This window comes from Dermacentor andersoni, chromosome 9 (genome assembly GCF_023375885.2).
Source record: "Dermacentor andersoni chromosome 9, qqDerAnde1_hic_scaffold, whole genome shotgun sequence".
NCBI lineage: Eukaryota > Metazoa > Arthropoda > Arachnida > Ixodida > Ixodidae > Dermacentor > Dermacentor andersoni.
The window spans coordinates 84,594,016-84,617,256 of NC_092822.1; the positions used below are offsets into that span (position 1 = coordinate 84,594,016).

At 49.5% G+C, this 23,241-nt stretch overlaps 1 long non-coding RNA gene across 1 annotated transcript in view; it reads right to left on the reverse strand.

Moving 5' to 3' along the window:
- The window catches only part of LOC129384120 (uncharacterized), a 269,966-nt gene extending 253,777 nt beyond the window's left edge, over positions 1-16,189 (reverse strand). Inside the window, exon 1 of the long non-coding RNA XR_008611902.2 lies at positions 16,143-16,189. This is a non-coding gene — a long non-coding RNA (uncharacterized lncRNA). The remainder of the gene's footprint in view (positions 1-16,142) is intronic.
- Between the last annotated feature and the right edge of the window lie 7,052 nt (positions 16,190-23,241).

Sequence of the window (23,241 nt, forward strand, 5' to 3'; positions counted from 1 at the left end):
CTGGATCAGCCGTTGCTGCTCTTGCTGGCTTGTGCTGAGCAGCGCAGGCTCCCAAGAGGAAAGGGTAGGGTTGGGTATAGGAGGAACACCTGAAGGGTTAGGGCATTCCCATATGGAGTGATACACCGTGGGTTTGGTCCCACACTGGGGACAATAGGAAGGGTACAGGGTGGGATGAAAGATGTGTAGCATGTGGAAACAAGGAAATGAATTGGTCTGCAGTTGCCGCAAGACAGCGGCATCTGCTCTATTAAGCGAAGGATGAGGAGGGGGATAGTTATGGCGACTTTGTCGGTAGTACTCGAGCGTCTCAGTGTACTGTAGGGGCTCTGGCGGTGCGTCGTCTGGGTTAGACAGCTCTTCCGATGGTGCCCGGCCTGTCAGACCTCGGGCTACCGCATTAACGCGTTCATTACCATGGAGACAGGCGTGTCCAGGAGTCCAGACGATACGCACCCTGTGTAACGTGGGAGGGGGGACAGAGGAGAGAATTCGAAGTGTGTGTGCAGTCACGAGTCCTTGCGCGAAGGCCCGGCAGGCAGCCTCCGAGTCTGTCACTATGGTGATGGGGGTGTCTTGTGCGGAGAGGGTCGAGGCATGGACAATGGCCAGGGGTATTGCCCCTTCCTCTGCTGAGCAGCTGTGCGTTGTTAGAACTGTGGCACACACCCTAAGCGCGTCTGTATTGTCAGTTACAGCTAAACACATGGCCCGCCTCTCTGGGTAGCGGGCCGCGTCCGTGTACAAAACCGGTGTAATTGTGGTGCGGTCTCCAAAAATGCGTGCCAGGGCCTGAGTTCGGGCGCGTCTGCAGCCGGCGTGTCGCTCGGGATGCATATTGCGGGGAATTGGAGCTACTTGTATGCTAGCGCGTAGAGCGGGAGCGAGGCGATATTGTGGGACGTGTGTGGGTGTCTCAGAGTGTTGCCAAGGCGAGAAAGTATAGCGCAGCCCTGACGGCTGCGTCTGAGACGTTGGAGCTGACCATTGCGATGAGCCTCCAAAAGCTCTCCTACGGTGTTGTGGATACCAAGCTGTGGAAGCATGTGGAGGCAGCCCAAGAGCCGCTTTCACTGCCTTCCGCAGAAGGGCGTCCATCTTCCGAGTTTGAGTGAGGGTGAGATTGTGATAGGGGAGGTGATATGTGAGCCGGCTGATTATCAGAGCCTGTACTATGTGTACGACGTCTTTCTCGCGAAGGCCTCTTCTACGATTAGTAATGCGGTTTATCATATGTGTGACTTGTGCTATCTGCTGACTCAAAAGGTGCGTAGTGTGCGAGGCTTTGCCATCCGACTGAATGTGGAGGCCCAAGATGCGGAGTCTAGTTACCTGAGGGATGGGGCTGCCGTGTAAGAACAGGGAGATATTAGGGGATTTGTCGGTTCTGCGGCGCCGCCTGTGCACGAGGAGCAATTCGGCATTTTCGGCTGCACAGGAAAGGCCTCCCGTGGCTGCATAGTTCTGCACGACACGTACAGCTTCCTGGAGAGCATCCTGGATGGCCCCGTCGGATCCCTGGGTTGCCCAGATCGTAACGTCGTCGGCATAGAGAGCGTGCCGGATGGTGGGTATCTGGTCTAGTAAGGGGGGCAGCTTAGCCATAGCCACGTTGAAGAGGGTGGGCGATAAGATCGAGCCCTGTGGTGTTCCTCTACCTGTGAGTGCGATGACGTCCGACCGCAGCTCTCCTATGCCAATAGTGGCTGTGCGGTCCGACAGGAAAGCTCTGACATAGTTATAGGTACATGTGCCGCATTGGGAAGAAGCCAGATTGTCGAGAATTAGATCGTTGGAGATGTTGTCGAAAGCCCCTTTGAGGTCCAGGGCCAGAATAGCTCTCGTTTGTGCCGTAGTGGGGCCATCCACAACGTCCTCCTTAAGCTGCAGCAAAATGTCTTGCGCAGAGAGGTTAGGGGGGTAGCCGAAGAGTGTATCCGGAAAGAATTGGCTGTCTTCGAGGAAGGGTTGTAGCCGCGGAAGTACAACGCGCTCGAAGAGTTTACCTACACATGAAGTTAAGGATATAGGTCGGAGATTCTGGAGGAACAATGGCTTGCCTTGCTTAGGAATTAGCATGATGTCCGCATGGCGCCATTCCTGTGGAAGCGTGCCATTCCTCCAGTGGTCATTGTAGAATGCAGTTAAGTCTTTCATCTAGGTTGCGTAGGAGTGTGTATTGAATCCCATCAGCCCCGGGTGCAGTGTTGCGCCTAATACCCTGTAAGGCCGCCCTAACCTCGGCTTCTGTAATATCGGCGTCTAAGGAGGTGGCGTCTATGTGTGGCTAGTCTCTGTAGGTGGGGCGGTTTCCTGTAGCAATGTAGCGTTGCTGTAGAGTGTGAAGTAGAGTAGTGTCATCGAGGCCTGATTTGTGGAGGATGGTGCGGACTCTGTTGCTAATGTGTATTTTGGTTTGCGTAGGGTTTAATAATGCGCGGAGTAGCGACCAGGTCCGAGGTGTGCTTAGCGTGCCGCTGAGGCGATCGCAAAGGCTATGCCAATTGTTATTAGTGAGGGTGTTCGCGTAGTCATCTGCCTCCGTAGTTAGGCGGGCAATACGCAGACGAAATTTCCGATTATGTTTTTGCCGGCGCCACCGCCGGGTCAGGCCTCTACGGGCCTCCCAGAGATGGAGCAAATGGAGATCCACATCGGGTGTCTCTGTTGTCGCAGCGATGTGTTGAGTTGCCCTTTTTAGATCAGCTTGGAGTTGTTTGATCCACTCCTGAAGGGAGAGGGTGTCCTGAGGAGCTAGGGAGGACCGATTACGCCTAAATTTATCCCAATTAATTAGCTTAACAGTGCGTTCAGGAGTGCGTGTTGGTTGTACCTGCAGTTCAGTAGCTAGAATGTAATGGTCGCTGCCCAAGTTCTCCACGAGATTGCGCCAAGAGTGTTGACCTAGCCCTCTGACCATGGTGAGATCAGGGCACGTGTCTCTGCTTACGCTGTTGCCTAATTGTGTTGGCTGATCTGGTTCTGTCAGCAGAGTCATGCGATGTAACGCAAGAACTTGAGCAAGCCGGCGTCCCGGTGTTTCTGTTTGGTAACCCCAGGCCGGGTGCGTGGCATTGAAGTCGCCTACAATGACCATCTGTTTAGCCACCTTGCATAGATGTGCAAAAAGATGTCCGAACTCATGCTTCCTCGCATTAGGTGCGCTGTAGATATTAAGCACAAACAGGCTGCTATGGGAGCGAGAGCACGGGACCAATTCGAGAAGTACATGAGGTATGGGTGAGGTTTCGACGGTGTGTTCGATAACGGTCAAATGTTTGGACACTAAAGTGGCTATGAGGTGTGGTGCGTTGCTATTTATTGTGTCTGTGTGCGTGTTGTAGCCGGGAAGTGTAGGAGTACAATGCACTTCGTGCAACGCTATTACATCGGGGGGATGGGGCTGTGTGGCAATGAATTGCGTAAGGGATCCGCGTTTCCGGCGGTAGCCCCTGCAATTCCATTGCCACACGCTTAGGGGTTGGGGGGTAGCGCGTGTCCCTTTACGGTTGCTGGCCATGATCGAGTACTATTTGTTTATGTGTTATACCCGGGGACTGTCCGGGTGGCGGCTCATCGGCCTGGGAGGTGCCGGCAAGTGAGTATTCCGGGCCAAGTGAGGCGGGTTTTCGGTCCGGTGACGGTAATCGGGCAGGACGAAGGTAGGGATGTGATCTTTGTGTTTCACGTGAAGGGGACAGGGAGCGTTTGGATGAAGGCGGAGGGATCGAAAGTTGGCCAAGTGAAGCCGCTATTTCTTGTTTAATATCGGCCACTATCTGCTGGACAGCAGGTTGCAGGGCCTGTTGTATTAGCTGTTGAAGTGGCGCTGTGACTTCAGCCATAATGAGCTCCTTCATTTTTTGCATTTCTGCCTGCATTATGGCAACCAATTCTGTCTTTAGAGAGACGGCCATTTCGTTCAGTGCTTGTTGTGTACAGTAGCTGGTGCGAGAGGTTTGTGCAGAGTCGTTAAGATGCGGCTCATTGTCGGTCACCATGGGTTGCGGCGTGGGTTTAGGTTTAACGTGTTGTGTGACTGAAGGGGTGTGGAGATGTGGAGAGGGAGACAGAGGTGGGAACTGCGCTGCCCAGCTTACCGCTTGTTCCTTCTTGGCAGGTCCATCTCTTTTATGGGCGCGGTCCCTCGAACGGCTGGTACTGGGAGTCCGGCCCTTGGAGTGGCCTTTGGAGCGACTCCGGTCAGTCTGGCGGCGATCCCCGGGTGATCCGCGACTGCGGCTGCGTCCTCTAGTCCAGGGGTTCTCCGCCGAGTTCCCCGGTGTCGTTGCTACTTGGGTCATAGTTTCCTGAGCGCTCTGCTGAGTCGTCGTCCCAGGCTGGCCTTGCGCTGATCTGGGCGGGGGGCGCTCGTCCTTATGTTTGTTTTTTTCACGAAGCACGCGCGATTTGTTGTGTTGCGGCAGTTGACGCGATGGACAGCGAGGGTCAGTAGCGGGATGAGCGCCGTTGCAGTGAATACATTTAGGTGTGCACTCATGTTCCTTCGGTGGGTTTGAGATGCCACACGCCGGGCAACGGGGATTGTCGGGCGTGGGACAGACGTCCGCCCGATGGCCCATCGACAAGCACAAGCTACACACCTGTTGGCGCGGTCGGTATACGTGACAGCGGAGTTCTGCTCCGTACATACGGACGTAGCGGGGTACGTGGGTGCCGGAGAATGTGATCAGGGCCGTATTCGTAGGTCCCATCATGCGAGCGTGTAAGACAGGGGCTTCTGAGCAGCGGAGGTTTTCTAGCAGCGTCGTCGTAGTGGTGTTGGGCTCAAGGCCTGAGACTACACCCTTGCAGGAGTTGTCTGGGGCGGCTACGTACGCTTGGACGGAGTGTTGAGTGACGCCCATGGAGATGAATCGAACTTTCTGCAGCCGTGCCGCGAGGTTCTCCTCCGGTGTGCTGAGCACCGCAAGGTTTTGTTCAGTGCGGATACGAATGATGAGCTCGTTGAGCACGGCGCTGTCCAGCCCCGCTGCTATGCCGATGGCTCGGGCAACAGAAGTATGAGGCCACGCACCGAGGTTGAGGCCGTCTCTCGGGCGGAACACAATGTTGTAGTCGTCGACAGGCAGTGGCGGGAGTCGCGCGTTCCTCTTGCGCGGTGCTTCGGGTGTCGGAGGAGGTGGCAAGTTCGCAGTAGCTTCTGCTAAGCGTTTCTTTTTGCGAGCGACGAGAAACCAGTTGGTGTCGTCCTCGGCCTGACCGGACGAAGCGTCGGCGTCCATCGTGTCAGGGGAGCGGCTGTCGTCGGTCTCCATCTGAGCGGAGTAAATTGGCGTTGGAAAGGACGCGCGCCCGCGTCTAGGCTGGCGAGGTGAACGCAGGTAAGGCCCAGCGCGGCGGCGTCGGTGGTCCAGAACTTCCAAAGCCAATAAAATGTGAGGATCTCGCCAGATCTTGGAGAAATCGGGCTCGATCGATGCCGCTCGCCGAGCTGCGTCGTTTGATGGTATTTTCAGTGGTGAGAAGGCAGGGGAACCGCTCGTTGATGGTTCGAAATGCGGAGCCCATACAGAGTGCGGCCAGTCACTACGGCAGTAGATGGCGCCCCCTCACGCGCCACAAGCAAGCCTAGAAACGCGTCTGAACATGCCCGCGCAACGACCGTGCTGGAACACAGCGGTCCAGCGCGCCACGGGCACAGCGCCACCATGGGCGCAAACGTTCGTGCAAGAACGCTCCAAGCGCACCCATGGTATTAATCACAACGCCGCCTGCGGTGGCCATATCCATGTGACGTAGTGATGACGTCGCTTCGGAGCGCACAGGCATTTTCTTGTCTAGGCGGTAATAGGCCATGTAGCCCTTGCTGTCGCTCTCGCAAACTTGTTGTACGCGCTGTCTTTGTCTACGGAAACTCTAGCCAGCGCTCTGACTGCGCCTCGGTAAGGACCAATGAAAACGCGCCACGCGTCTCAAGGTCCTCGCTTGCCCGGTGGGTCTTCTTAAGCCGAAGGACGCTGGGCAGCGATCAACTGGACAAGGGGTCCCCCTAAAACTTCAAGCTGACCCGCTCCCAAACTTCAACTTGGCCTGCCCATCCTCAAATTTAGGTTGGCCCGCCCCCGGCGAACTCCAAATTTTCCTTGTTCCATCCCGATTTGAACTTTGCCTAACCCCAAATTTCAGTTCGCCCACGTTCTAATTTCAAGCAGGCCAACCGCCAAATTTAATTCTGCCCATGTCCAAATTTCAAGTTGGGCCACCCTCAAATGTTAATTTGGCGCACCCGGCATTTCAAGTTGGCTCACACGCAAATTTCAGTTGACCCAACCCAAAAGTCAGTCGCTAAAATAAAATGGTCTCCCTTCGTCAGGACGTTGCGTGTCATCACCATCCTGCATGTTTAAATACAGGACAATGTTAACGGGCACCACAATAACATGTGCAAGTTAACTGCTGCAGTCGTACATCGTAGCCTGCCGCGGCGACTTTGTTAACGGGGGGAATTTTCGTCGCAATTCGCTGTCGTTGTTTATACGAATCCCTTGTATATAATACGCGAGCTCCTGAATGTGACTTGCCTTAACAAGCGGTGACTTTTCTCAAGAACTGACACAGGAACATGTGTTTCGCGGCTCGCCTGGCATTCAAAACCGCGTTGCTATATTACTGCATAAAGGAGGAGGAGGAGGACCATTTTTTTGAAAATTTTTCCTGCTTGTGCGGTTGGAAGTGCCCTGTACCCTTCGCAACTAAAGTTCCTGAATAAAACTGAAAGGTAGCGACACACTTCTCGCCACCGCTGCTGCGAGGAGCACGCGAGGAGGCAGGTCTGCGTCTCCCAATTGGTTGAGCGCCGTCACGTGGCATTTTTCAAGCCCTTTGCTCTATTTCCCTTCTTTCCGCGTCTCGGCGCACTACCACCATGACAGTTGGCCTCGAGGTTTAGCTGCGAGGCTTTCGCGAGGGATTTCGGATGTTTTAGCTAAGTTTCGTGGCTAACCGCGTTATTGAAGAACTCGGTTCTTGTTTTGTTTTATGTCAGGAATTGATTTTAGCAGAAATGCATGTGCAAAGGTGTACGAACGGAGCTTTTTCCTTTGTTAACGGGGATTTGTTTTCCTGACCGCGCTATTGTCAACAGGTGTATGAAGGTATGGAGTGCGTAGGCTGTGTTCTGTCATATATCGTGCTGGAAACGTACTGAGATTGCGTAGCTTTGTCAGTCCATGCTTTTGCTAGGCGTTGAAAATATAATTTGCGAGGACAACCTGTTCACTACCAGTGTAAATGATTTTTTTTTACTTTTATGATTAGGCTTCCTACGCTTAGCCGTCTCTGCAGGACTGCCAAGTGATGCACGAGTTTGTTGGCTCATTGACTGGGAACTGCGCAATGGGGGAAAGCGCTCCTTGATGGAAACCATTTCTATGTGCAACTTTCGTCCTTGCATACGGTTTGTTCACAAATGAAGTACATGTTCCACTGTGATGTTAGCGCTTGAGAGCCAGCGGCACCAATTTATCATGAAAGCGCAGGACCAGTTTCACTGCATAAAGAGATGCCAGCGTCATGACGAAAAGACAATAGTTAAGCTCTGCGTTGATAACGCAGGTTTCTACATGACACTCGCGTTATTCAGGCGAATATGGGACGCGCGTTGCGTTCGGGCATTATAGTAATGAGATGATTAAATTGCGACACAGCACAAGCTGGACACACGGCAGTGGATTGGATAATCGCAAGTACACACGTACGCACTTCGAGCAGCGCGAACGCATCCGAGCTGTTCAATCAGTAGCTGCGTAGTCCCGCACACACGGAAGCACACCTCCTTTCTCGTGTACCGGCGAAACCTTCATCGCAGCACTTTCAGCCCGGGCAATTGCTTTTAGAAATCAATGCAATAGAAATAACTCGCGATGCGGGTTGATATGTGCAAGTCGTGGCAGTGTTTTTGCCTACGAGTACAATGCATAACCGTGGACGTCATAACACTCAAACAAAAGCTCTTGGATGTATATAAACATCGTGTATACTAGGTATACACTATTGGCGAGACAAAATTCTGATTTTTGTGCTAGTACTCGACACTGAATGGAATATGCCCACCAAACTAGCCCCAAAAGCCTTCTCTTAACTGGAAGCAGACAGCCAACCCGAAGCAGCGAGACAAGCGCGCAGTTATGCGCCAGAAAAGCACAAAAGCATCTGCTTCTACCAGTATCACAGTGTTCCATCTCTTCTAGCACAGCACAAAATAATAAAGCCTTAAATGTGGTAAAAATTTATGAGCAAACACCCAACAACAGTTTTTGTCTCATCTCGTGTAACTCTATGCGCGGCTTCTGAGCGAGCGACCAAACTGCGAGGACGAGCTGCGAGAAGGCCAGGACAAGGAGAGGCCGGGCGAGGAGGAATGCCGCTCACCTTTTAGGGACCTTGTTCGCAACGGAGTCTCGATCGCATGCCAGTGTTCTTACAGGTGCCGTTCGCGGGACTGCATGTGCCCTGTGCCTATTACGCCGATAGCTCACATCAATTAAGAAGGGTGCTTATATCAGTGCGCTTCCTGTTGTATATTATTTGAGGTGGTTAAATAGATTGAAATTGCGTGACAAGGATTTAGTACTTGACGAGGAAGCCTGTTACAATCTGCTCGGACGCGCGCGCCTGTATATGCAGGAATGAAACTTTCACTGCACTGCTTATCAGTGTCGTCGCCGGTGAGCTTCGGTCATTTCGAGTAGTTTTGGGCACTCCAACTTTTCTTGGTCCACGCTAAAGTAGGCCACACGTGATCTACGCCTGCGCGCTGTACTCTCGACCAACCTCGCTCCCAGCCTCTCGAACTGGACTCCTCGTTAGACATCGTTTAGTATTGAGGTGTTGTTAACGCTTCAAAGTTCGCCTCGTGGATTTGTCGACTGTTCCTGCGGGACAACCCCCCCCCCCCCCCACCACCAAAACGTGGCACAACAAGGGGGAGCGCATGAGAACGAGCGCGCACTCCAGCCCCGCCGTGCACATAGCAAGCGCCGTACACTTGTGCGCAGGTGGGTCCACTGCCTAGTGCATAGTCTGCTCGCATTCTGAGGCGCTCGCCTAGGACAGCACTGCTTGTCAGTGTCGTGACGAATACGGTGGCACAATCAGGTGCAGTCTGTTTAGTCATGACGTAGTGTGGGGCACTGCAAGATGCACTGACATAGGGAACAACGAAGTGGTCCGTATGCTCCAACGAGTGTGCATCCAATAGCCAGGCTGAGCAACGCTCTAATCGGCATCAGCTTCTTGGAATAAGGTCACTCGGCGCTTCGCGCTGAACCGCGCATCTATGCCGCAGGTTTCCTTGGGGGCGAAGCTCACTTCATGGTTGCGCCTGGCGTAATCTAGTATATTGAACAAATATTTTCATTAAACGAATGCCACTAGTACTGCTTACAAATGGTGTCCGCTTAGATAACGTCTCTTGCGCAGTGATTCGAAAAAAATCTCGTAGGCTGTCTAAAAATAAGAAAAACAAATAAAGTTCTAATAACGCTATAGCCTAGTGCTGTTCTTACGGACAATGACAGTTTTCTACCTCTACTTCTTTTTCTACTTCGAACTCAATCTATTAAGCAGTGTTGTTTCTGCTGACAAGGGGCATCGAGAGCGAGCAACGGAGCCGTTTTTTTTTTTTTTTTTTCTCAAATAAGCGGATATCTTGCGCCATTTCTTGTACCTTAAGTGATTGCCGTATAAAGTCACTCTGATGCGATTACAGCGATCTGTGAAGGTGCTTGAACGATATCAAGCAGCACAACTTGCTCGAGATGTTGTCAGAATTTAATATACGAGAATTACAGCTCATAATCGTTTTAATTCGTTTCATTATTTTTTTCGTTCTCCTCGCACTCGTCATAGCCGCCGGAGCGGCTGCGGCTGTTGGTAAGTACCTTAGTCGAGTGTGCTACTTGCAAATTTGCTTTAATAAATTCATCGTACGATGCTTGAGCGGACTCAGTATTTAAAAGACAAGGGCGCGTTTTCTTCTCTGTAGCACTGTTTTATGAAAAAGTTTTACACATCCACATAGTTAGTAACAGTTGTTCATTCTTTGCGAATAACCTGGATAAGACAGGACATGTTGATTTATGAAGCTTCCGACCTTGTTTAACACATTCAGCTCATTCGGAAGCATGTACAAATTTTCCCCCATTTCAATAATTGGGTTACAGCAAAAGAACGCGATCTGTTGTTTCTGCTAACAGAGGGCACAAGGAGAGCAACGCATTTTTCTTTCACAAATAAGCGGATATCTTGCAGCGTTTCGTGTATCTTGAGATCTATGAGAGGGCTTGAAGAGTTCCAAGCAGCAAAAATTGCTGGAGATGTTCGATTGAGAAATGAATATATGCGAGAATTACCACTGATATTCGTGTTAACTAGTTTCATTATCTTTTCGTTGTCCCCGCACTCATCATTGTGGCAGCAGCGGAGGCGGCCGCCGCGGGTAAGTACCTTATTCGAATGTCCTACTTGCAAATTTCTCTATTATTAAATTACATAAACCACCCTCTACATCACTGTTTTAGGAAAAGGCTTTCTGCAGTCGCACAGCTGGTAACGGTTGTTCCTTCTTTTTACAGTAACTTAGACAAAACAGGATAGGTTGACTATATTTGATTTAGTGGAGCTTTTTGACCTTGTTTTGACACTTTGGGTCTAACCCATTACCCGTTTATCAGGCGTTCTTAAAGGGAGCGTTCCTGGACCCTAATATTTGTACGTTTTAATTATCACATTGCTTTCGCAGTGCAACCATTTTAAGTTCATGTTCAAGTCAGGTTCTCTGCGGATGATTGCGTTATGATCACTGTACTAACTACCACCGATGATCAGTTACTTCAGTACAGCCTTCCGTCTCTTGGAAATCCATCGGTTTTACGAATACAAGTACGACGGTGTAACTAACCAGAAACCTACACGTTTAAAACAGTGGCAGCCTTCGTGCTGTATAGTTGGCACAGAACGATAATCGTCATGTTTTGCTTGCCTATCCATTCTAGAAAACTCTGCGCTCGCTACTTTCCTGTCGAGAATGCTATGTCCCGCTGATAACGCACATGCCGTTCGTGACTGGAAGTACCGGGCAAGGCAGATGACTACTATTGTTGTGGGAGAAATCTACACACCAAAAGGTGCAACTACTTTAAGAGTGTGCGAAACCTAAACCCTTCACCACAGGCTCCCTCACCATAGCAAGCTGATTTTGCCGCGTAATACCCACGTATTACCCAATGTTGGACAAGACACTCATTCTTACATTTCGGTATTTTTCGTTGTAACTCGCATGTCGGCTCTGCTTAACTGGTTAGGCAACTATTTTCATTCTTGATGACGGCAGGACGCTCACGCCACTAACGCTAAGATCTCTAATTGGGAGAGCAATGTTCTCGCGCACCTTGCGTTATATGCCGTAGCGCTTAGATGGTGCTTGTATAATCTGGGAGGGCCCATTGTAAAACGTGTCCAAGCGTTCCCATATTTGTCGTGCCAACAAAATTAAATGTATATATATATATATATATATATATATATATATATATCATTAATCTATAGTTATATTTTTGGTCTAACCACTGTCTGGTTGTCGCCGAACCTTGTGTAATCTGATTTCACGTATGCGCGACGTGAAAGCTTTAGAACGTTGTGGAAGGCACCACCGATTTCTCTGAAAGCTTCGATGAACGATGTATAAAAGCCTACGCTCTTGACGGGGACAGTATATATGTGTGTTGTGACACAGCTAATAAACATCCACGGTTTATTTAGCAGGCCGCGTGCTAAAGACGACGCTGGCCATGATGAATATATACAGATTAAGATGATGAATGGGGTGATATAGTGCTCATTATATATATAGGCTTTTATACATCGTTCATCGGAGCTTTCAGCGAAATCGGTGGTGCCTTCCACAACGTTCTACAGCTTTCACGTCGCGCATACCTGAAATCAGATTACACAAGGTTCGGCGATAACCAGACAGCGGTTAGAACCATCGATGACATTAGAGGAACTTCCGATACATGCAAGCGTGTCCTGCTTTGTGCGACAACATTTATATACATATATTAATGACATGTGTACTTGCTTATCTTTATCGGGTGACCACGTTTCACCGCCTAACAAATATTGTCGATTTCTGTCCGGTTGTCGCCGAACCTTGTGTAATCTGATTTCATGTATGCGCGACGACAATATATATATATATATATATATATATATATATATATATATATATATATATACAGACACGGCGAATACAGTCGGCGATTGTTGACAATCTTATCAGCAGCACTGGGAATTTGACAAGCTGCGGCATGTATATTTCGTCTTAGAAGAGGCCACCAGAACGTGGTTTGAGAACCAGGAGTCGCCCTTGCCTACATGGGACCTATTTCGTAGCGTTTTCCAGCGGGCCTTTACGAGCGTCGTGCGCAAGGAAAGGGCCGGAGCTATGCTAGAAGCCCGAGTGCAGCTACCTATCGAGAACGTTGCCATGTTTAAAGGAAGAACTGAGCAGTCAGTTCCACCCCGCCGATCTGGAAATGTCCGACAAGAAAGTTCGCCTACTCATGCGTGATGTAAAGGGAGAAAATTTTCGCTAGAATGATACAAAAGCCATCGAAGACCATCGAAGAGTTTCTTAGCGAATCCACCAGCATCATCGAGAAAACCTTAGAAGTGTCGAGCCACCAATTCAACCGCCAGATAATCCCAGCAAGCTGCGCCGAAGTTCCTCATTGGGCACAGACGACCTACGCGAGGCCATCAGAGCGGTCGTGCGAGAGGAACTTCAGAGGATGTTTCCAAGATCCGAGCCTCAGGTTGCCTCGATCGCTGTCGTCCTGAGAGAAGATATCCAATGGCCACTGGGACTCCCCTAAGCGCAGCCGGAATCGGCACAGCACGAGCCTGAAGCGATGACCTATGCCGCCGACACCCGCCATCAAATTAAAACACTCCGTGCCCACGCCAGGGCGCTGTAACGACGCAGTTCTGCCGTCTGCCGCCGCCACCGCCAGCTCGCCCACCCGTCGTCTAGCGAAACTACCCACGGAAGCCAGACGTCTGGCGCGCTCCTGACCACCGCCCGCTCTGCTACCACTGCGGAGAAGCGGGTCCAGTCTACCAGTGATGCCCCTACCGGTAGATCAGACTGCTAGGGTTCGCCGCTAACGCGCCGCGACCACAGCTTGGCGAGCGACCTCGCGATATCGCCGACTAACTCGCCGCTACTGAGTGGGGCCCTCAACGACCGTCGCTTTCGCCGTCACCAGGCCGTTGCTTATATCGCTGCAGCGCCGAACATACGCTGGCTCCCTGTCTGCGAGCCCATATGCGGAAAAGTAAAAGCAGCAACCGATGGAGGTGCAGTTCCTGTCCGTCGAACTGACGAAGATGCTCCGCCGCCGACAAAGATGCCCAAAAGACGATCTCGACGATATATCAACGAGACTCCGCCATCCCTACGAAGCCTAGAAGTCAAGAATGCGCCGGCAAAAGAAGACTTGACGACAGGACGTTCCAGCCACACGTTAACACGACGCAGCCGTTATCCGACGCCAACTGCAATGCAAGACAAAGAACCACCGACCTCGACGTCCTTATCGATGGCCATGCCGTCACCGCCTTAGTGGACACAGGAGCCGACTACTCCGTGATGAGTGGACCCTTTCCCACCCAGTTAAGACCGCATGAGAGGGCCCTTAAATGGGTACCGCTAAAAGACACCTAATAACTCCGACTGGAATCTGCACGGGACCAATTACGGTTCATGACCGGACCTACCCGGCCACCTTCGTTAACCTTTACCATTTTTCACGAGACGTAATTCTCGGCATGGACTTCTTGAACGAACACGGCACAGTCATCGACGTAAAGACGAAGTCCATAACTCTGTCGGAAGATGAGGCGATGAGAGCTGCCGTAGTCACCACGCCTTGAGTGTGCTCGAAGATGAAGTGAGCGTCCGGCCTCGCTCCAGCATTTTTTTTCATCGGCACCGAAACACCCGCACACGTAGAAGGCGTTGTCTAAATCGACCAGCGTCTGCTGCTCAACCGTGCAATCTGCGTCGCGAGAGGGATCGCTGGACTGCACGGTGGGAAAGCGAAAGTGATGCTGACAAACTTCAGCCAGAAGTTTAAGCACAACCACAAGGGCAAGACGATCGCGTACATCGAGGAAATTGTAGAAACCAGCAATGCGGTTGTTCTCTCGGATTCCTCCGCATCTACCCCGACGATGCGCCGGCAAAAGACCTGACGACCTGACCTGACCTGTCGCGGTGGAGCATAAGATATATGCTCATCAGAATATATCACTGTAAGCTACAAGTCCGGACGAAACACTTTGATGCCAATTGTCTATCACGCGCCCCCATTGACCCGCCGCCGCAAGATGACGAGGATGACGACGTCTTCCTTGGAATAAGCACCGAAGACTTTGCTGAGCAGCAACGAGGAGACCCGAAGCCGGAAAGCCTCGTCGAGTATTTGGAAGGGCCCACCGACATTGTCCCTAAGGCATTAGAACGAGGTTTGTCTTCGTACACGCTTCAAAACAACCTACTTGTAAAGAAGAGGATCTCACTAGCCCGGACCAATTATCTTCTTGTTGTTCCCTGAGCGGTGCGTCCCGAAGTAAATTCACGTCTCCCCATGATTAAGCAGCAACCGCTCAGAAGTCTGCTTCGACGATAAAACGTTTTGACATGTTCGAGCATTCGACAAACACCAGTCGCAAGGCATCCCATAACCGAAGAATGGGCTCGACCACTCGGCCGGAGCTGTTACCGAGTTTAGACGCGAGAACGTGAAGCTATAAGATAACAATTGGACAAAATGCTGGGCGACATCATCCGGCCGTCGAAAAGCCCGTGGGCATCCCCTGACGTCTTGGTGAAGAAAAAAGGACGCAACCGTACGTTTCTGCTTAAGTAATCGACTGAACAAGATTACAAAGAACGATGTATACCTCCTACTACGGATAGACGATGCATTGGATCGGCTCGGTAACGCTAAATACTTCTTGTCGAGGGATCTCAAGTCTGGCTACTGGCAAACAGAAGTCGACGAGAGAGATCGCAAAAAGACCGCCTTCATCACGCCAGACGGCCTCTACGAGTTCAAGGGCATGCAAATCGGACTGTGCTCGGCACCTGCAACGTACCAGCGCGGCATAGACACGGTGTTAGTAGCACTGAAGTGGCCGACCTGTCTCGTTTACTTGGATGACGTCGCCGTTCCCGCCAGAAATTTTTGACGATCACCTTAGGCGGCTTGCAACAGTACTAGACGCCATCAAGTCATCAGAGCTCGCTCTGAAGCCGAAAGAGTGCCGCTTCGCTTACGATAAGCTTCTGTTCTGGGCCACATCATCATAACGTCTGGAATCTGCCCTGACCCGCAGAAGACAGCTGCCATCACAAAGTTTCAGCAGCCCATCGACAAGAAAGCAGTGCGTAGATTCCTTGGCATGTGTGCCTACTATAGGTGCTTTGTCAAGGACTTTCTCAAGGCATCGCTGAGCCGCTGACACATCTAACTAAATGTGATGTTGAGTTAAACGCCGCAGAAATACACTTACGCCAGTAGACTCGGTGCCGCCTTAGTCCAGAGAAAAGACAGGCTTGAACGGGTTATAGCTTACGCTAGCCGGTTGCTGTCAAAAGCTGAAAGCAATTATTCAACAACCGAAAAGGAATACCTCGCCAACGTTTGGGCTACAGCAAAATTTCGCCCTTAATTATATAGCAGGCCAATCAAAGTCATCAGCGACCGTCGCACGTTGTGTTGGATAGCGAACTTAAGGGACCTTTCGGGATGACTGTCGCGGTGGAGCATAACATATGATATGCTCATAAGAATATGATATCACTGTAAGCTACAAGTCCGGAGGAAAACACTCTGATGCCAATTGTCTATCACGCGCCCCCATTGACCCGCCGCCGCAAGATGACGAGGATGGCGACGTCTTCCTTGGAATAAGCACCGAAGACTTTGCTGAGCAGCAACGAGGAGACCTGAAGCCCGAAAGCCTCGTCGAGTATTTGGAAGGGCCCACCGACATCGTCCCTAGGGCATTAAAGCGAGGTTTGTCTTCGTACACGCTTCAAAACAACTTACTTGTAAAGAAGAGGATCTCACCAGTCCGGACCAATTACGTTCCTGTTCCCTGAGTGGTGGGTCCCGAAGTACTGCACGCCTTACATGACGATCCGGACGCTGGGCACCTGGGATTTTCCCGGACACTATCGAGGATACAAATAAATTATTATTGGCCGCGCCTGAGCGCTGACGTCACCCGTTACGTAAAACATGCCGAGACTCTCAGCGACGCAAGCCACCGCTGACAAGGCCGGCAAGATTTCTACAGCCCACCGAGCCTCCTTATCGCCCACTTCAGCAGATAAGGATGGACTTGTTGCGACCCTTTCAGACTTCAACAACCAGAAATAAATGGATCATCGTGGCGACGGACCTCACCTGCTTCGCTGAAGCGAAAGCTCTGCCGGAAGGTAGCGCGAACGAAGTGTCGAAATTCTTTGTCGAGAATATCCTGCTGCGGCATCCGATAGAACGGCTCACATACAGAGCGAAGCGCACCCGAGCCATTCTGCAGTATAGTCAGACAAGCCGCAGGAGAACTGCCAGCACCTACAGACGGATGGTCTTACGGAGCGCCTGAATAAGACCCTGGCTGACATGCTGGCAATGTACGTCGACGTCGAGCACAAGACCTGGGGTGCCATCCTGCCGTACGTTAACTGCGCTTACAATACGGCGGTGCATGAAACAACACAGATCATGCCGTTCAATCTCGTTTACGGCAGAAACTCTACGACGACGCTCGACGCCATGCTGCCGCACGTCACCGACTAAGAGAATCTTAACGTCGCCACCTAGCTCCAGTGCGCCGAAGACGCCCGACAGCTCGCGCGCCTACGGATCAAGAACCAGCAGCGTACCGACAGCCGACACTACAGCCTCCGACGACGCCACGTCGTGTACCAGCCCGGCGACTGCGTTTTGGTTTGTGCCACGATTTGCCGACGAGGACTCAGAGAGAAACTATTGCGACGCTATTTCGGACCCTACAAGGTCATCCGACGTATTGGCGCACTGGACGATGAGGTAGGCTCGATGCATTTTGAGAGGGGGGGTATTGACACGTGTACTTGCTCATCTTTATCTTGTGACTACGTTTCACGGCCTAAGAAATGTTGTCCCAGAGCGCAGAGCGCGCCCGCATGTATCGGAAGTTTCTCGAATGTTATCGATAGTTCTATCCGCTGTCCTTTGTCGCCGAACCTTGTGTAATATGATTTCATGTGTGCGCGACGCGAATAGTGTTGAACTTTCCGGAAGACACACGGGCACCAGCAACTACTCGGGAGCCTTTGATTGCGGATGTATAAAAGCCGAGGCGCTTGACTCCCTGATTAGATTTTCGACGAGCGCCGACTGTGTTCGCCACTGTTGTTGTGCTTTGGGTGTAACTTGGTTTTGAGGGCACAGGTTCGCCCAATAAAACAAGTTTCGCCATTCAGTTTTTCTTTCAGTCACTACTGCTTGGCAATATATATATATATATATATATATATATATATATATATATATATATATATATATATATATATATATATATATATATATATATATATATATATATATATATATCACGTCAGCCCTACTCTGGCATCGTTGTGGATGTTGTTTACGGACATGTTAGTTGCAACGGGTTGGCGGCGGTCACCTAACCAGCTTGAGCTAAGGAGGCGTTTGTGGGAGTCCGCTGTCTTCACGCCACACCGTCAGCGTCGTCTTATCGACTGTGTTGCATGACTGTATCTGATTACTCCGTGCCAAAATAACTATGTCGAATTATTTGCTTCTTCGCCGCTAGAAGCTTGCGCTTAAGGTAAAAATACCATAGGGATTTTTACAGGGGTGAGCAACAAGTCACATCAATGAACACTTCTAAAACATTCAATAGATGAGTACATAATGATGGAAGACTATTCAAGAATAGCAATAGTACATTCATACATAATAATACACACAACGAAACCAATGTATATCAACCAGCAGGAAAACCAGAGAAAAAAAAATGCAGGGTAGAAGGCACCATTCAAATACAAGATGCACAGAACAAAAAGTGTAGGCAAGTGCTTTCCTATCACAAACTGAATCGGGATGGATTGCATGGCGAAAGCAATTTCGTTACTTATATTGACAACTTTTAGGCTCATGCAGCATGCTCAATTAAATCCATAAACTTTGCTAGTGTTGGCTGCTGTTTTGCGACTACTTCCAGTGCATTCCATTCAAGAATCGAGCGTGGGAAGAAAGAATGACGAAACGTATTAATAATAAACGGATATTCTACAAGTTCTCATGCATGCCGTCTTCTGTTCGCTCTGGTATCACGAAATTTAAGTAGGAATCTGGGTTTATACGGAATGATCTATGCAACAGGTGGTATACAAATTTGAGCCGAAAAAGCTTTGCCCGACTTTCAAGGGTAGCTAGACCAGCACGCTGTAACAGAGCAGTAAGTGAATCAAGCCGTCCGTATCCGTTAAAGATAAAACGCACCGCTTTCCGCTGCGCCCTTTGCAAAATGGCGATATTGTTCGCAGTGTGAGGGAACCAGACAGTACTGGCGTATTCTAAGACTGGGCGGACAAAAGTGACGTATGCAAGAAGCTTTGCTTCATGTGTAGAATATGACAAGGCCCGTTTAATGAGCAGTTTGTTTAATGCTTTGACACTTGACGCAAGTGCTCTGTCCAGCTGAGATTAGACGATATTATGAGACCTAGATATTTATACTGGTTTGCACTTCGAAGTGTGACGTGGTTAGAGTGGTAAGGAAAATCAAGCTTAGACGCTTTATTTGTAATGGACATGAATACGGTTTTATCGATGTTTTGCCAATCTACGCACCATTGAGCTATTTTATTAAAGGCATTATATAATTTCACCTGGTCATCGCGATGTCGTACTTCATTATAGAGCATGTAGTCATCAGCAAAGAGCCTGAGTTTCACATCAGCATAGTTAGTTATACAGATCCCTGGTGAACGCCTGATAACGCTCGAGCAAGGTCGGAGGAGTGGGAGCCGTACTGTACAAACTGGTAGCGGCCAGTTAATTAGTAATCCATCGGTAAATTGGGCCGTCACCTAATATGTAATTAAATTTAAGGAGTAGTTTAGTGAGCCAGACGCAGTCAAAAAGCCTTCGAGAAGTCGAGAAAAATGACGTCAGTTTGAAGGGCCAGGCGATGCAGTGTTTCGACAAGCTGTGTATAACAGGGGATAATTCAAATCTAAAGCCATGCCGCATCATGTGGAGGATATTGTTAGACTCAATAAATCTTAATAAAAAAATTTAATACAATGTACTCCAGAATTTCGCTGGAAGTGCAAGTGATAGAAATAGGCCGGTAATTAGGAGTAATTAGAAGTAATTTTTGCAATTCTCCGTTCAGCAGGAAGGCAACAGTCTTTCAAATATTTTGAATATATGAGACAAAGATATTTGCTGACTGGCTCTGCGTACCGTTTCAAAAAGCTGTTGGGAATTGCGTCTGGACCGCTACTTTTCTTTTCATTGATGCCTTATAGGAGTGAAAGGATACCTGCCTCTGATAAATTAGGCGTGCCTAGCAATCGATTATCCCGATTGTAAAAGGAAGGATTCATTTTCGCAGTACCATTATCAGTTGTGAAAACCGAACAAAAATAGTCGTTAAAATCATTAGCTCAAGCCTGATCTAGCGCATCTGGTGAAGCGGATATTCAGAACATTGCCAGGCCAAACCTATAATACCATTCAAGTCTCCGTTACTACTACTATTGCTTCTATAGAATAAGTGTCGTTACTAAAAGAGGAAAAATGTATTGCATCATCTTGTTTCGAGTAAACTGAGCGGGCAATTAAGATAAAGGATTAATGTGCATTCGCTATAGAAGCAGTCGAATAATGTAAACTACGGCAGCACAGCACATCTGCGCCTTTGAAAGATGTCTTGAAACCAGCAATAATAAAGTCCCTCTGAAACGTTTCTGCCTCCTTGCTCTCATTATAGGCGGCCAAGATGCACTGCTTGTTCTTTGGTCAAACAATAAATCGTAGCATCGAAATATCCCATCTCGCGAACACTGACCGACAGAAAAATAATAAATCAAAATAGCATGCAAACTAGAATTAGTCCTCAAATTCCCGTTAACCTGAATGTTGCAAAATGGGCAGCGCATAACTTTGTTTCTCCGACCAATATTTAGCAGCAACCTGAAAACTAGCAATACTAAAGAAACTCGTGAAAAATTTTGTCTTCTTGCTTTTTCCATCGTCTGCTTTCATTACAGGCGCCAAGGAGACAGTCCGTGAGTACCTTGGTCAAACAAATCGCGGCTTTAATCTCCCGAAGATGAAAGGACAGAGGAATTATCAAGCAGAATAGCACGCGATCGGCACCCTAGAGTACATGCTAAAAGCTCCGCTAGCCAGAATGTTGTAAACTGGGCGATGCACAACTTTCCATTTCATAACTAAATTTAGGAGGAGCCTAACAACCGTAATGACTAAAAGGAAGAGAAAGAGAAGAGGCAAAGAGAAAAAGACGAGTGATAACAGGAGGAAGAGTAGGTTTTCGCCGATCACCTCTTAAGAGAGCTTAAATGACCCTGTAATTTTCGCCTTCTTGCCTTTGTAGCTTTCAGTACAGGCGGCCAAAAAGCAGCCCATGAGTGGCTTGGTGAAACGAACCATGGGATTGAAAATCCAATCTACCAAACACTGAAGCGCAGAAAAATATTCAATCACACTAGCACGTGAACAGCACCATAGATAACCAATAAAAGTTCTACACAAGTGAAAATTGTAAATGAGCAACGTATAACATATTTCTTCCACCTATATTTAGGAGCAGCCTAAAGAAGAGCAATACTACAGGGAATCCCACTGCAAAGTTATGCCTTCTTGCTTTTGTTTCTTGCTTTCATTACAGGCGGCGAAGCAGGAGCTCGTGAGTACATTGGGCAAACAAAACCATTGCATTTAAAATACAATCTCCCAAATATTGAGCGACAGAAGAATGATAAATCAGAATAGCACGCGAGCAGTACCCTAGAGTACGTGCTAAAAGCCCCGTTAGCCAGAATATTGTAAACTGGGCGTAGCACAACTTTCTTTTTCCCAACCATATTAAGGAGTGAAACATTTTTCCTTCTCGCTTCTGTTTTCCTGATTTCACTACAGGCGGCCACGAAGTCATTGGTTTGCTGAAATAAACCATGGCGTTGAAAATCTAATCTACCAAATATTGAAGGGAACGCGAGAATCAACCTAGAATAAGCGCTAAAGTGTCGGTTAACCAGGACCTTGTAAACCGGGCAACGCATACCTTTTTTATGCCGCCTATATTTATGAGCAGCCTGAAAAACAGCAATAGTAAAGAAAATCCCACTGAAACGTTTTCGCCTTGTTTTTCTTTTCTTGCTTTTATTACAGGCCGCGAAGAGGCTGGCGGTGAGTACCTTGGTCAAACACCAAGAACCATGACTTTGAAAGTACGAGTTCCTGAAGTATGAAGGACAGAACACTAATTCAGCGTAGCACGCGAACCGGGTCTTTGAGCCAGACCAAGAACCATGACGAGTTCCCGAAGTATGAAGGACAGAACACTAATTCAGCGTAGCCCTAGACCAAGAACCATTACTTTGAAAGTACGAGTTCCCGAAGTATGAAGGACAGAACACTAATTCAGCGTAGCACGCGAACCGGGTCCTAGAGCTAGACCAAGAACCATGACTTTGAAAGTACGAGTTCCCGAAGTATGAAGGACAGAACACTAATTCAGCGTAGCACGCGAACCGGGTCCTAGAATATGCGCTAAAAGCCCCATTAGCGAGAATATTGTAAACTGGGGGACGCGTAATTTATATCAGTTTCGCCTTCTTGCTTTTTTTCCTGCTTTCATTACAGGCCCTCGGGAAGCCGCCCGTGAGTACCTTCGTCAAACAAACCATGCCATTGAACATGAATCTTTCGAATATTGAAGGACAGAAAAATAAATTACAAAGCCTTCCCTACCGGATAATGGGGTTAAGAGAAGCTTGTCCTGCATGCAACTGACCTTCGTCGCGCTTGAGTAACCCGCAAGTAAAGGTGCCGGGTTGCTTCGGCTTCCCGCTCCCTCATCGCGGGATCTTCTCCTTGCTGTAGGATTGCCTGGGCTCGGCCGGCACTAAAGACACGTTTATAGCCCGTCGTTATCGGTGCGCGGACGAGCGTCGGTATACTTCGGGCGCGTCGGAGCGCATTGGCCGCGTCCGTTTACGTTCGTGGGGCCAGCGCGTCGAAATATCGGTCGACCTATAGACGCTGTTGTGCTATCGCCAACGTGACGTAACGTCTGCGCGCTTTCACGTTACGTCGGACTATATTTCGGGCCTCAGCGGCTGGATCCGCGTGGGGACGGCGAGCCATTTCGCGGCCGGCTTCTCGCCGTCGCACGTCGAACGCTGCCTGTTCCTGGGAGGAACGCACAACGCGTGGCCATCCCATCGCATTTTCCGAGATTTATCTAAACACAGACGAAGCCGGTGCTGCGCGCGCCAAACCCTTTTCTGCCCTTTCCCTCCTCGGCGGAAGCGAAACGGCTCCGATTGGCTGCGCGTGTGGCGTGAGAGCGTGCCTATGCAACTGGAATGCTTGCTCACGCTCCGGCGCTGGAGCAGCTGTCGACTCGTGAAAACTGCTCTGCTCTGGGAGCATCCGGGTTTTTGTGTGACCAGACCGCCACGGAATGCAAGCTTCGCTTGAAAAACTTGGCTGACGCTTAGGCTTCGCCTTTAAGAGTGAAACGCGATAGATTTCAACGATCCCGGACTTGTCAGATTTCGGCAGGACGCAGGTGAGAGCGATGGTCTTGTTGTAAAGTACCGAGCCAACCGCGCCACTCAAAAAAGCGGTTTCTGTTCGAGTTTCAACGTAACAGACGTGTGATCAGGTCCTACCTTCCCGATATTTATGCGCATTTTACTTTGAGGAACTTTTACTTTGAGGTTCATTAACGCCTCCGCGCCATGCGGAGGGCCTGCGTGGTTGCGCTTCAGAATGACTTTTCACCAAGTGACGTCCGACGCTGACATAAGATATATTGCGGTAGGGGGCCCTTAACAATAGCGCGGTAAGAAAAAGCAGCATAGCACGT